An 11,898-nucleotide genomic window follows, 5' to 3' on the forward strand; every position below is an offset into this window, starting at 1 on the left:
CCTCCCCCGCGCCCCTCCCCCGGGCACAGGCACAAGGAGAGCCCGCAGCTTCCCCACCCGCACCTCAGGCCCGGTCCTCACACGTCCCCCGCATCCGCGCAGGCGTCAGCCGCGGGTGCCTGTGCTGTGTGAACGATCGTCACCCCGACAAGTCGGAAAATAAACTCCTGAGTGTGGCTCTGATGGCTCTTGTCTCTGCTGTGTAATTCCGGAGAGAGCACGTGATTCTGGGGGGTGACAGGTGCCCTGCGGTCAAGGATGATTATCCCTGGGGGGAGGGGCGGTCACCTGACCTGCAGGATGACCGCGCACTAGAGGGACAGCTCGTCCCTTCGTCCCTGCAGTCAGGCCGAGTGTCTGCCACACAGTAGGTGCTCAACAAATGTCTGGTAAAGGTAAACACACGGCATCGTTTTCCACGGTGGCTGCACCAGTTTGCGTTCCCAGCAGCTGTGCCGAGGCTCCCTGTTCACATCGGCGCCACCGCGTTTCTTCCTGAGTCTAGACGGGAGGCGGTGTCTCTGCGCCGGTTTGATTTAAATTGCCCTGGTGGCGAGCGCTGCCGAGCACCTTCCCACGTGCCTCCTGGCCCTCGAGCGACTTTGGACAAGTGTGTGCGTGTTCTTCTGTCACATTGTTGGGGGTTTTGGTGTTGAGTTGCACGAGTTTGTTACGTATTTTGGATGTTAATCCATTGTTGGGTGTGTCGTGTGCAAATACCCTCCCGCGTGCAGCAGGCCGGCCTCTCGTTTGGTTGGTAGTGCGCACCCCCTCCCCACCCCGTGCAAACGCTTTTTACTTTGATGCAGTTGTGGTAGTTTGTCTTCACTTCTATTTCCTTTGCCTCGGGAGGCACAGCCAGAAAAAAGTTGCCCATCCGATGTTGGAGAAATCACTGCCTGTGCTGTCTTCTAGGAGTCGCGTACTTTCGGGGCTCATGAGTAGGATTTTCATCCACTTTGAATTTATTTCTGTGAGTAATGAAAGACAGTGGTCCAGTTTCAGTCTTCGCGTGTTGCTGTCCAGTTTTCCCAACCCTACTGGTTGAAGAGAGTTTTTCTCATTGCGTGTTCTCTCCTGCTTTGTCAGGACCGACCCACCGTAGAAACAAGGCCTTGCTTCCGGGCCGTACCTCTTCTGCTCCGCTGAGCTGTGTGTCTGCCTTGTGGCGGCCCCGGGCTGTGTGATTACGGTAGCTGTGCCGTGTGCCTTGAAGGCTGGGATTGTGATGCCTCCAGCTCTGTTCTTTTTCAAGATTCCTTTGGCTACTCGGGGTCTTTTGTGGTTCCGAACAAAGTTTAGTAATATTCTGGTTCTGTGAGAAGTGATCCGGTAATTCCACTACTGGGTATGTACCCACAGAAAATGAAAACGCTGACTAGAAATGGTACCTGCATCCCCATGTTTATTACAGCGTTATTTACAATAGCCGAGACATGGAAGCCACTCCCGTGGTCATCAGTACACGAGTGGATGAAAAAGTGTGTGTGTGATGGAGTATCACTCAGCCATATAAAGGATGAGACCTTGCCCTTGTGACAACACGGGCAGGCCCAGTGTGTATTACACCGAGTGAAGTAAGTCAGAGACACACAAACACCATGTGATTTCACATGTACGNACTCGGGGTCTTTTGTGGTTCCGAACAAAGTTTAGTAATATTCTGGTTCTGTGAGAAGTGATCCGGTAATTCCACTACTGGGTATGTACCCACAGAAAATGAAAACGCTGACTAGAAATGGTACCTGCATCCCCATGTTTATTACAGCGTTATTTACAATAGCCGAGACATGGAAGCCACGCCCGTGGTCATCAGTACACGAGTGGATGAAAAAGTGTGTGTGATGGAGTATCACTCAGCCATATAAAGGATGAGACCTTGCCCTTGTGACAACACGGGCAGGCCCAGTGTGTATTACACCGAGTGAAGTAAGTCAGAGACACACAAACACCATGTGATTTCACATGTACGCGGAATCTAAACAAACGAACAAAAAGCAGGAAGAGACCCATAAATTCAGAGAACGCACTGGTGGTTGCCAGAGGGGAGGGGGTGGGGGTGGACAGACGGGTGCAGGGGAGAGGGAGGGCCCGGCTTCCAGTTACGGGGAGAAGAGCAGCCTAGAAGATGCTGAGCCCTGTCCACACCGTGGCTCCNCCCAGAGCCCCAGGAGGCGGGACAGGCCCCTCACGCCCAGCAGCGTGCAGGCCGCACTCAGGGCCCGGGCAAGGCTTCAGGCCGTGTGTTCCTGGGGCCGGGTGCACGCTGTGCTATGCAGGGAGCTCCCCGTCCCCGTCCTGCCCTGGGGGAGCAGGCCCTGTGGCGCCCACCCGCCCTGTGGCGCCCACCCCATCCCCGCCTGGGGGCAGGGAAGACGGGCGCACCGACAGCGGAGCCCCGGAGCTGAGCGGCAAGGCCCCGTGGACGCGGAGGCCGGTGGGGCCGCTCAGGCTGCGTGTGGGATGCGCGACAGGACACCTGGCCTTGGGCTGGAGGGACAAGCAGCCGAGCCGCTGTGCGGGCAGGGGCAGCGATGGGTCTCCCAGGCCCGAGGGTTCCCAAGGGATGGCGTCCTCACCCCGGCCGCACACGACTCCTGTACTGGGGCCCCGGGGCGCCGTGGGATCGGAGCACTTGCAGGCGAGCACGGCCCCCGGGGGACAGGGAACCGGAGGCGGAGGCACAGAGGGGCAGGTGGGCGCGCGGGGCGGTGGTCCAGGGTCCCTGGAGCTGCTGTTCCCTCAGTGGTCCTGGGACAACTGAGCTCCCCCTGTGGCTGAGCCTGTGAAGGGGAGGGGCGCTGAGAGCAGTGGTGAGCGAGCCGGAGTCCCACCCGGAACAGCCCCTGCATGCTGCGGGGCAAGCGCCCTGTGTGTCAGCCACTGTGCGGCGGGCGGGTTGGTGGGTCACGGCGCTGCGTCCACTGCCCTCGGCTCCCACCCCCCAGTGCCCGTACCGTACTTGCCAAGTCACTGTCTCCTCGCCGCACCAAGTGATTTGTGCACCCAGGAGGCGCTCGACCCTGGTCCTTGCTCTAGGCCTGCGTCCCCCCTCCCTAGAGCTCACAACGGAGCCCAGGGACAGGTGACGATTTTGGAAGGAATTACAGGAGCCCCAGGTCACAGACGAAGGGCTGAAGTGTTCACATTCGCCAGCGTAGGGCACTTGCACAAAATGGCACGAATGCACCCATGCATTAGAAAATGATGGGCACGGGATATGCAAGAGACGGTTTCCAGAAGGAACACTGGCCGAGGGCAGTACGTACTGAAAGGTACCTAAAACCTCGAGAAGCTGGGAAAATGTTGGTTAAGGCAACAGGACATCACATACCACAGGGGCAAACATTTAAACTTTCTTAGGGTCACGTGGGCAGCTCAGTCGGTTAAGAGTCAGACCTGGACTCGGGTCATGATCTTGTGGTGTGTGGGTTCGAGTCCCGCGTCGGGCTCTGTGCTGACAGCTCAGAGCCTGGAGCTGCTTCCGATTCTGCGTCTCCCTCTCTCTCTGACCCTCCCCTGCCCCTCTTGTTCTCTCTCTGTCTCTCTCAATAAATAAACATAAAAAAAAGAAAGCCACTCATGGGCGGGGAGATGGGCTCTCCCCCAGGTGGGGATGGGGGCGGGGCCGGGGTGGGTCTCTTCGGGGCGGCAGGCAGTCTTTGGACGGTGTTATTCATTTTGTCTTGTTTGGTTTCCTCTTCTTTTTCTTTTTACTCTTTCAACTTTAAATTTTGTTTTGCTAAGACGTGATTTATCCCGTCACTGGGAGGGCAGATTTCTGTCCCCGGCCGAGCCCGGCGCAGTTAAGCAAATGTTGAGAGAACCTGCTGGAACGTTTGCTGGAACAGGAAACCTACCGTGAAAATAACATTGGGAGCATTAGCTGTGTTTTTGCCTAGCGTCTTGCTGCTGATCTTAACAATCCACAGGATGCCATTCATCGAACGCCAACTTGGAGGGGAGAGGGGAGTGTTTATATTCTGTCCTTAAGTCCCCAGGACACCCCGGAGGGGTGGCTGTTGTGCCGCTGGCGTGCGTAAACTGAAGCAGTCGCCCAGAAGGGCCCTCCGAGGACAGGAGAAGAGGGAGCGAAGCCGGGCTTTGCCCTGGGGAAGCACAGCGAGGCGTCCCTGCCTGGGACACTCAGGGCGCGGCTCTCCCCTCTCCGCCGTGGGACCTGGACAAAACTTCCCTGCCTCTGTTTCCTGTCTACATGAATGAGGGTTATAGACACACCTAGCTCAGAAAATTAGTAGTTTCTACTCGGCAAAAGACGCCATTAAGGAATAGTCAAGCTGCAGACTGAGGAACATTACAGTCCGTTAACGGACAGAGGGCTCATATTCAAGATACATGAAGAGCTTCTACAAATCAACAATAAAAACAGCAACCTAATGAAAAAGTGGGCAAAAATAGGAACAGAACATTTATAAATGGCGGTTTACAAATGACCAGTGGGCTCCTGAAAAGATGTGCAGCCTCATCAGTCAGGGGGATGGAGATGGGATGGGATCTCACACTTCCCTGAGTGGCCAACGTCTAAAATAACAAATACAGACATCAGGGGCCCTCGGGGGTGTGGGGCTTCCTGTGGAACTCACCTGCTGGGGGGCGTTGTATGGTCTGTCACTTTGGGGAGTGGCTTGGCGGTGCCTTAGAAAGCTTAGCCTGCGTAGTGGCGCCTGGGTGGCTCAGTCGGGGATGCGTCCGACTTCAGCTCAGGTCATGATCTCACGGTCGGTGAGTTCGAACCCCACGTCGGGCTCTGTGCTGACAGCTCCGAGCCTGGAGCTGCTTCGGCTTCTATGTTTCCCTGTCTCTCTGCTCCTCCCCCACTCGCTTTCCAAAATATGTAAACATTTATTATTTTTTTAAATTATATTTATTTTAAAAACTTTTAAAAAAGCAAGCTAAGCCTGTGTCTCTCCTGTCAGCCATCTCCCTGCGCTCCACTTTCAGGTATTTGCCTGAGAGAGATGAGCACGTGTGTGCACCGGAAGGGGGAAAAAAGACTTGTTCAAGACTATGTAGCAGCCTTATTCACTGGGGCCCCGGACCCTGACCCAACCCTGACCCAAGCCTGACCCTGACCCAGGCACGCTCCACGGAGAGGACGGGTGCGGTGGACACGGCAGTGCGGTGCCGAGGGATAGTCAGCAGCCACAGAGTCCCTGATTAGGACCCGGATGATATGCAGTCCTCAGTGCGCGCCAAGCCTAGCCAGGGGGTCACAGGGAGCGGGAGCGGGGGGCTGACCGGGAAGGAAGGCTGAAATGTCTGTGCTGATGGGATTTTCTGTGTCATCTGCGGGTGGTAGTTGCCGTGCTTGCATTTCATTGTCAATCCCCGCGGGACAGAACACCGGATCTGTGCCGTTGGTTGTGTCTCAGCTGCCCCTCGATAATTTTTCTTCTTCTTTTTTTTTTTTAATTTAAGTTAGTTAACATATAATGTAGTATTATTTTCAGGAGCAGAACCCAGTGATTCATCCCTTACATACAACACCCAGTGCTCATCCCAACAAGTGCCCNGCTCAGTTGTTTGAGAGTCTGACTCTTGGTTTTGGCTCAGGTCACAATCTTGGTTCGTGAGTTCAAGCCCTGCATCAGGCTCTGCACTGTCAGTGAGAAGCCTGCTTGGGATTCTCTCTTCCTCTCTGTACCCCTCCCCCATGCATGCACACGCACCCCTCTCTCTCTCTCTAATTAAATAAATAAACTTAAAAAAAGAGTCTCTCATGGTTTGCTTCCCTCTCTGTTTTTATCTTATTTTGTTTTCCCTTCCTTTCCCCTTTGTCCATCCGTTTTGTTTCTGAAATTCCACGTAAGTGAGATCACATGACATTTGTCTTTCTCTGACTGACTTCACTCAGCGTGACACCCTCCGGTTCCGTCCACGTTGTGGCAAACGGCAAGATGGCCTTTGTGGTGGCCGGGTGATATTCCGTGTCTCTATGTACCACATCTTCTTTATGCATTTGTTAAAGAGAAGTGTGCCGCTGTGTGCCACTCTCCCCCCCCGCCCCCCGGTGGCCACGGCGAAGCACCACGCCCTGGCGCTGCAGCCACAGACTCCTTTTCCCCTGCTCTGCAGGCAGCAAGTCCACGAGTGAGGAGTCGCCGGCTTGGCCTGCGGTGGCCGTCNTGCGGACATTTAAGGGAAGAGGAGGAAAACACATGGGTGCATAATTTTGCCCTGCTGCAGATGTGCGTATCCAGAACCGAAACAAGAAGCTACCCTTGTCTAGTCGCAGGCAAAGAATTTTCAAGAGGTTATTTCTTTTTAAGCAACTTTGTTGCTATATACTTTACATGCTGTTCAGTGCACCCATTTTAAGAGTAGAGATGACATCTTTGCAAAGGTAAGTGTCCATGTAACGTCATCACATTCAAGGTCCAGGACATTGCCATTATCCCCATACCCAAGACACCCCGCCCCGTGCAAGCAGTCATACCCTTGCATCCGGAATATTTTGCTGAGGGGATGAGGAGACTGATCCACGTTGCTGTGTGTATCATAGTTCATTCTTCTTTATTGCCGAATCCAGTGCCACTGNCACCCAAGACACCCCCCCCGTGCAAGCAGTCATACCCTTGCATCCGGAATATTTGCTGAGGGGATGAGGAGACTGATCCACGTTGCTGTGTGTATCATAGTTCATTCTTCTTTATTGCTGAATCCAGTGCCACTGTACAGACATTCTGTAATTTCGTAACCACTTCTCTATGGCAGACATTTGAATTGTGTTGGTTTTTAGATACTATGAATAAAGTTGGTATTGGCATTACATGCAAGTCTTTTTGCAGACATATTTCCATTTCTCTTTATTAAATATTTAGGAGTAGAATTGCAGGGTCATATCAGAAATGTATGTTTAGCTGTACACGAATCTGGTGACTGCTTTTCCAAGGTGGTGGTATAAGTGTGCATCTGCAGGGGTGATATACAAGTCCCGGTGACTCCACGTGTTCTCCAGCACTTAATACTGTCAAACTTTAATTTATAGCCACTCAAGTGAGTGTGTAGTAGTATCACATTGTGGTCTTGATTTCTATTTCCCTGATGACGTATGATGTTGAATATCTTACTTGCTTATTGGCCATTTGTGTAGTACCTGTTAAAATGTTTGGCCTCCCATTTTTTGGAGGGCTCTTGTTGTCTTATTTATTTCTGAGAGTTCTTTTTATAGTTTGCATACAAGTCTACAAGTCCTTTGCCAGATATGTATGAAAACCTCATCCCCTCCCCCGCCCCGTGGCTTGCCCTTGCATTTTCTTAACAGTGTTTTTTTTGGAAGAGCAGAAGCTTTAAATTTTCATGGAGTCTAGTTTTTTCTTTTCTTTAGTATTTTGGGACCTTGCAATCTTTGCCTCTTCAAGGTTGTGAAGATTTTCTTCTATGTTTTTTTCTCTAGAAATTATACTGTTTTACATCTATGATCCATTTCAAATTAATATTCATGCAAAGTAAAGAGTTAAGGATCATTTTATATTTTCACATGGATATCTAGTTTGTCCAGCAATTGATAGAAATCAATTGAAAGTAGTATCAAATAATCAGACTATTTTGTCTTGATCACTGTTGCTGTATAGTAAGTCTTGAGGTCAGGTATATCAGTCCTACAACTTTATTTTGCTTCTTTGATATTTTGCTGTCTCTTCTTAGTCTTTTACCTATCCATAGAGAATTTAGAGTCAGTTTGTTAAAAACTACAAGATAACTTCCTGTGATTTTTATTGGATTTGTATTGAATCTATAGATCAAGTTGGAAAAAACTGACGTCTTGACAACATTGAGTCTTCCTATCCATGAAAATGGAATATCCCTTTATCTAGTTCTTTGTTTTCTTTCATCAGACTTTTGTAGTTTTTCTCATCTATATTTTGTACATATTTTGTTAGACATATGCCTGAGTATTTCATTTTTATGGGTGACAGTGCAAGCAGTGATAATGTAAACAGTATTTTGTTTTCTTTTTTTAATGTTTATTTTTGAAAAAGAGAGACAGAGACAGAGCACACGCACAGGAGGGGCAGAGAGAGAGGGAGACACAGAATCCGAAGCAGGCCCTGGGCTCTCAGCTGTCAGCACAGAGCCTGACCCGGAGCTCAAACTCATGAACCGTGAGATCATGACCTAAGCTGAAGTCGGATGCTTAACCGACTGAGCCATCCAGGCTCCCCAATCTATATTTTCAACTAAGATATGTATAGACAACATATGATTGGGTTTTGGTTTTTGATTCATTCTGACAATCTACATCATTTAATTGGTGCATTTAGACCATTGATTTTCAGAGTGATTATCGATCTGGTTGGACAAGTATCTACCATATTTGTTTTCTGCTGTTGCCCGTGTTCTTTGTTCCTAATTTTGTCTCTCACTTTGTCTGCTTTTTGTGATTTTAACTGAGCATTTTATTTGATTTCATTTTCTTTTCTCAGCGTAACAATTATATTTATTTTTTTACTTTTATTTTTAGTAGTTGTTCTAGAGTCTTCAATGTATGCTTGCAGCTAATCAAAGTTTGCTTTCACTCTACTGTTTCACAGGTACTGAGTACTGGCGACTATTATAACAACGTAAGCCTACTCGCCCCTCCCGTCTCTGGTACCATTGCTGCCATTTAGTTCACTTACCTGTAAGTGAAAGAGTACATCAGCCTGTATGTGGGTTTATAGATACACAATTTTGAAAACTTTGTTGCTGCTATTATTTTGAAAAAAATGTTCTGCTGGATCAATTAAGAAATAGAAAAATAAGAGTTTTTATTTTACCTTTACTTCTTTCTTTTTCAACAGTATTTTTTTAATGTAGGTCTGAGTTTCTGACCTACATCATTTTTCTTCTCTCTAAAGAACTCCTTTGAACACTTCTTGAATAAGGCAGGTCTACTGGCAAAAGAGTCCTTAAGTTTTTGTCTGAGAGAGTCTTTATTTCTCTTTCACTTTTTTTTTTTTTCCTTGAAAGAGAGAGAAACAGAACACGAATGGGGTAGGGTCAGACAGAGATGGAATCTGAAGCAGGCCCCAGGCTCTGAGCCAGGATTTGAACTCAGGAACTGTGAGATCATGACCAAAGCCGAGGTTCGACGCTAAACCAACAAAGCCACCCAAGTGTCCCTCTCCTTCACTTTTGAAGGATGATTTCACAGGGTACAGAATTCTAGGTTGGTGGGGTTTTCTCCCAACACTTTAAGTACTCTGCTTACTCTCTTCTTGCTAGCGTGCTTTTTGAGAAGTTGGATGTAATTGTTATCTTCCCTCCTCTATAGATAAGGTGCTCTCTTTCCCCTCTGGCTTCTTTCAGGATTTTTTCTTTATTTTAGATTCTGAATATGATATGCTTAAGTATAGTTTTTTGGGGGTTTTGTATCTCCTTTGTTTTTCAGTATTTAATATGCATGTCATCCTCTGAGCTCCCTGGATCTGGGGTTGGTGTTTCCTATGAACTCAATGACTGTGTCCCCTCCCCAATAAATATGTTGAATCCTAATCTCTAGTGTGACAGTATTTAGAGGTTGTAATTTGTTTTCTATTATGGGACAGGTGCCCTTGCAGGAAGGGACCTGGGAGAGCTTGCCTCCTCTCTGTATCAGCCACGTGAGGACACTGAGAAGGCGATCGTCTGCAAGGCAGGAAGAGTGTCCTCAGCAGACACTGGATCTTGGAGTTTCCAAGCTCTAGAACTGTGAAAAAAGCCCCCAGTCTACTATATTTTTGTTATAGCAGCCTGAACCAAGACAGTGTCTGACATTAATTTAGGGAAAACTATCAGTCATTATTTTTTCAAGTATTTTTTCTGTTCCTTTCTCTCTCTCTTCCCCTTCAGCTGTTCCTTTACTCATACATGACAGCTTTTGTATGTATTTTCTCACAGTTCTTGGATATTCAGGGGGATTTTTTCCCGGTTTTGTTTCCTTTGCTTCTCAGCTTTGAAAGTTTCTGTTGTCACGTTTCAAGCCCAGAGGTGCTTCACTTGGCTGTGCCCTCTCCTAGTAAGCCCACCTGGGGCCTCCTTCATTTCTATTAGTGTTTTTTATGTCTAACATTTCTTTTGGGTTCTTCCTTAGATTCCTATTTCTCTGTTCCCCTTTGTCTGTCTGTTTTTGGATGCTGTCTGTGTTATCCACCAGAGCCCTTACTGTATTATTCAGAGTTGTTTTAAATTCCAGGTCTTACAATTCTGGCATCTCTGTCATACCTGGATGTGGTTCTAACGCTTGCTCTCTTTTTAAAAATTGTGTTTTATGGTTTTAGCATACCTTGTGATTTTTCTCGGTCACGGTGCACTGGGTTAGAGGACCTGGGGATCTGGTGGTGAGGTGGGGGAGGGGCAGCACGCCACACTCGGGTGATCTCGGCTGGCCTTGCGGGGACTGAGCGTCTGACTGCAGCCTGCACGAGTGCTTCTCAGCCGTCATTTCATTCCACACAAGGCCCCGGAGGCACAGCGCAGCTAGGACGGGCCACGGCGGGGTGTTTCCCTCCCACCAGGTCAGTTATCCTCTGATAATTCCCCACCAGATTACACTACCGTTAAATAGTTATGCTGAGCGAAATAAGTCAGGCAGAGAAGGACAAATATCATATGTTTGCACATATAGGAGGATTAGGAGGAACTTGACGGAAAAACAAGGGGGAGAAGAAGGGGGGAAATGGTGGGGGAAAGGGAGAGAGGCAAACCATGAGAGACTCTTGAATGCTGACAAAAACTGAGGACTGATGGATGTGGGGGGGAGGAGGGATGGGCATGGAGGAGGACCCTTGTGGGGATGAGCACTGAGTGTTACGTGGAAACTAATTTGACAATAAACTATTTGTAAGAAAAAAAAAATAGTTAAATCGCCCTCTCCTGAGGGCAAACCTTGCTGAGAAGTACAGAATGTTCTGGCACAGTTTACAATGGCTCCTTACCCCCTCCTGCTGCCAGCAGCGTGAAGGGAGTTTCTCCAGCATTTATGTGAGAACCTGGTAGAGCTCTAGGAGGAAACCCCCCAGAGTGTGGGGGCCCCTGATGGCTGCGTCCAGCAATTCAGCTGTGGTTCAGGCTTTCTGAGCTGGTGCTGGTCCCACCAAGGTTTCAGCTCAGAGTCTCTGCTTGAATCAGTTGTGATTCGGAGTGTTCTCCTGTCTCTGCAATTTGGGGAGTGGGGGTTTACCCTCTGACCTCACTCTCTTGTGGCTCTAAGAAGAGTTGATTTCTCAGTTTGTTCAGGCTACGTGTTGGTAGGACGGGGCAGGGACTTATGAGCCCGCTGGAGAAACCACAAGTTTCCATGCCTATTTTTATTCTGTCTCATCCCTTCCTCCTTCTCCTCAGGCAACTACTGATCTCTTTTCATATAGATCATGTTGTATCTGCTAGAGCTTTATATACATTGAGTCATGCAGTACATACTCATCTCTTCATCTGCTTTTTTCAATTCACTCACCCCTGCTGTTGGCTGTATCAGTAGTTTGTTAGTCTTTGCCACTGAGTACTCATACATCGTATGTGTTTACTGCCATCCCTCTATGCATCTGTCTGCTGATATCTTTGGTTGTTTCCGTTCCTGTGCTATGACAAATATGGATGCTGCAAACATTCATGCACCAGTCTTTGTATGCACCTATGCTACCATTTCACTTGGATCAACATCAAGGAATGGATTGGCTGGGTCATATGGCTAGTGTATATTTAACTTTAATAAATTATTAAACTGTTCCCCAAAGAAGTTTCATCATTTTACATTCTCACCAGCAATATATACGAGCTCTTTATGATCAGACTTTTACACTTTAGCCATTCTAGTAAGCCTGTAATATAATATGTATATTATATATATATATATATATAATATGTGTGTATATAAAATTTAAAATATTTTTTTCCAATCTGTGACTTTTATTGTGT

The sequence above is a fragment of the Crocuta crocuta genome, unplaced genomic scaffold (assembly GCF_008692635.1).
Source record: "Crocuta crocuta isolate KB4526 unplaced genomic scaffold, BGI_CrCroc_1.0 scaffold290, whole genome shotgun sequence".
NCBI classification, from domain to species: Eukaryota; Metazoa; Chordata; class Mammalia; order Carnivora; family Hyaenidae; genus Crocuta; species Crocuta crocuta.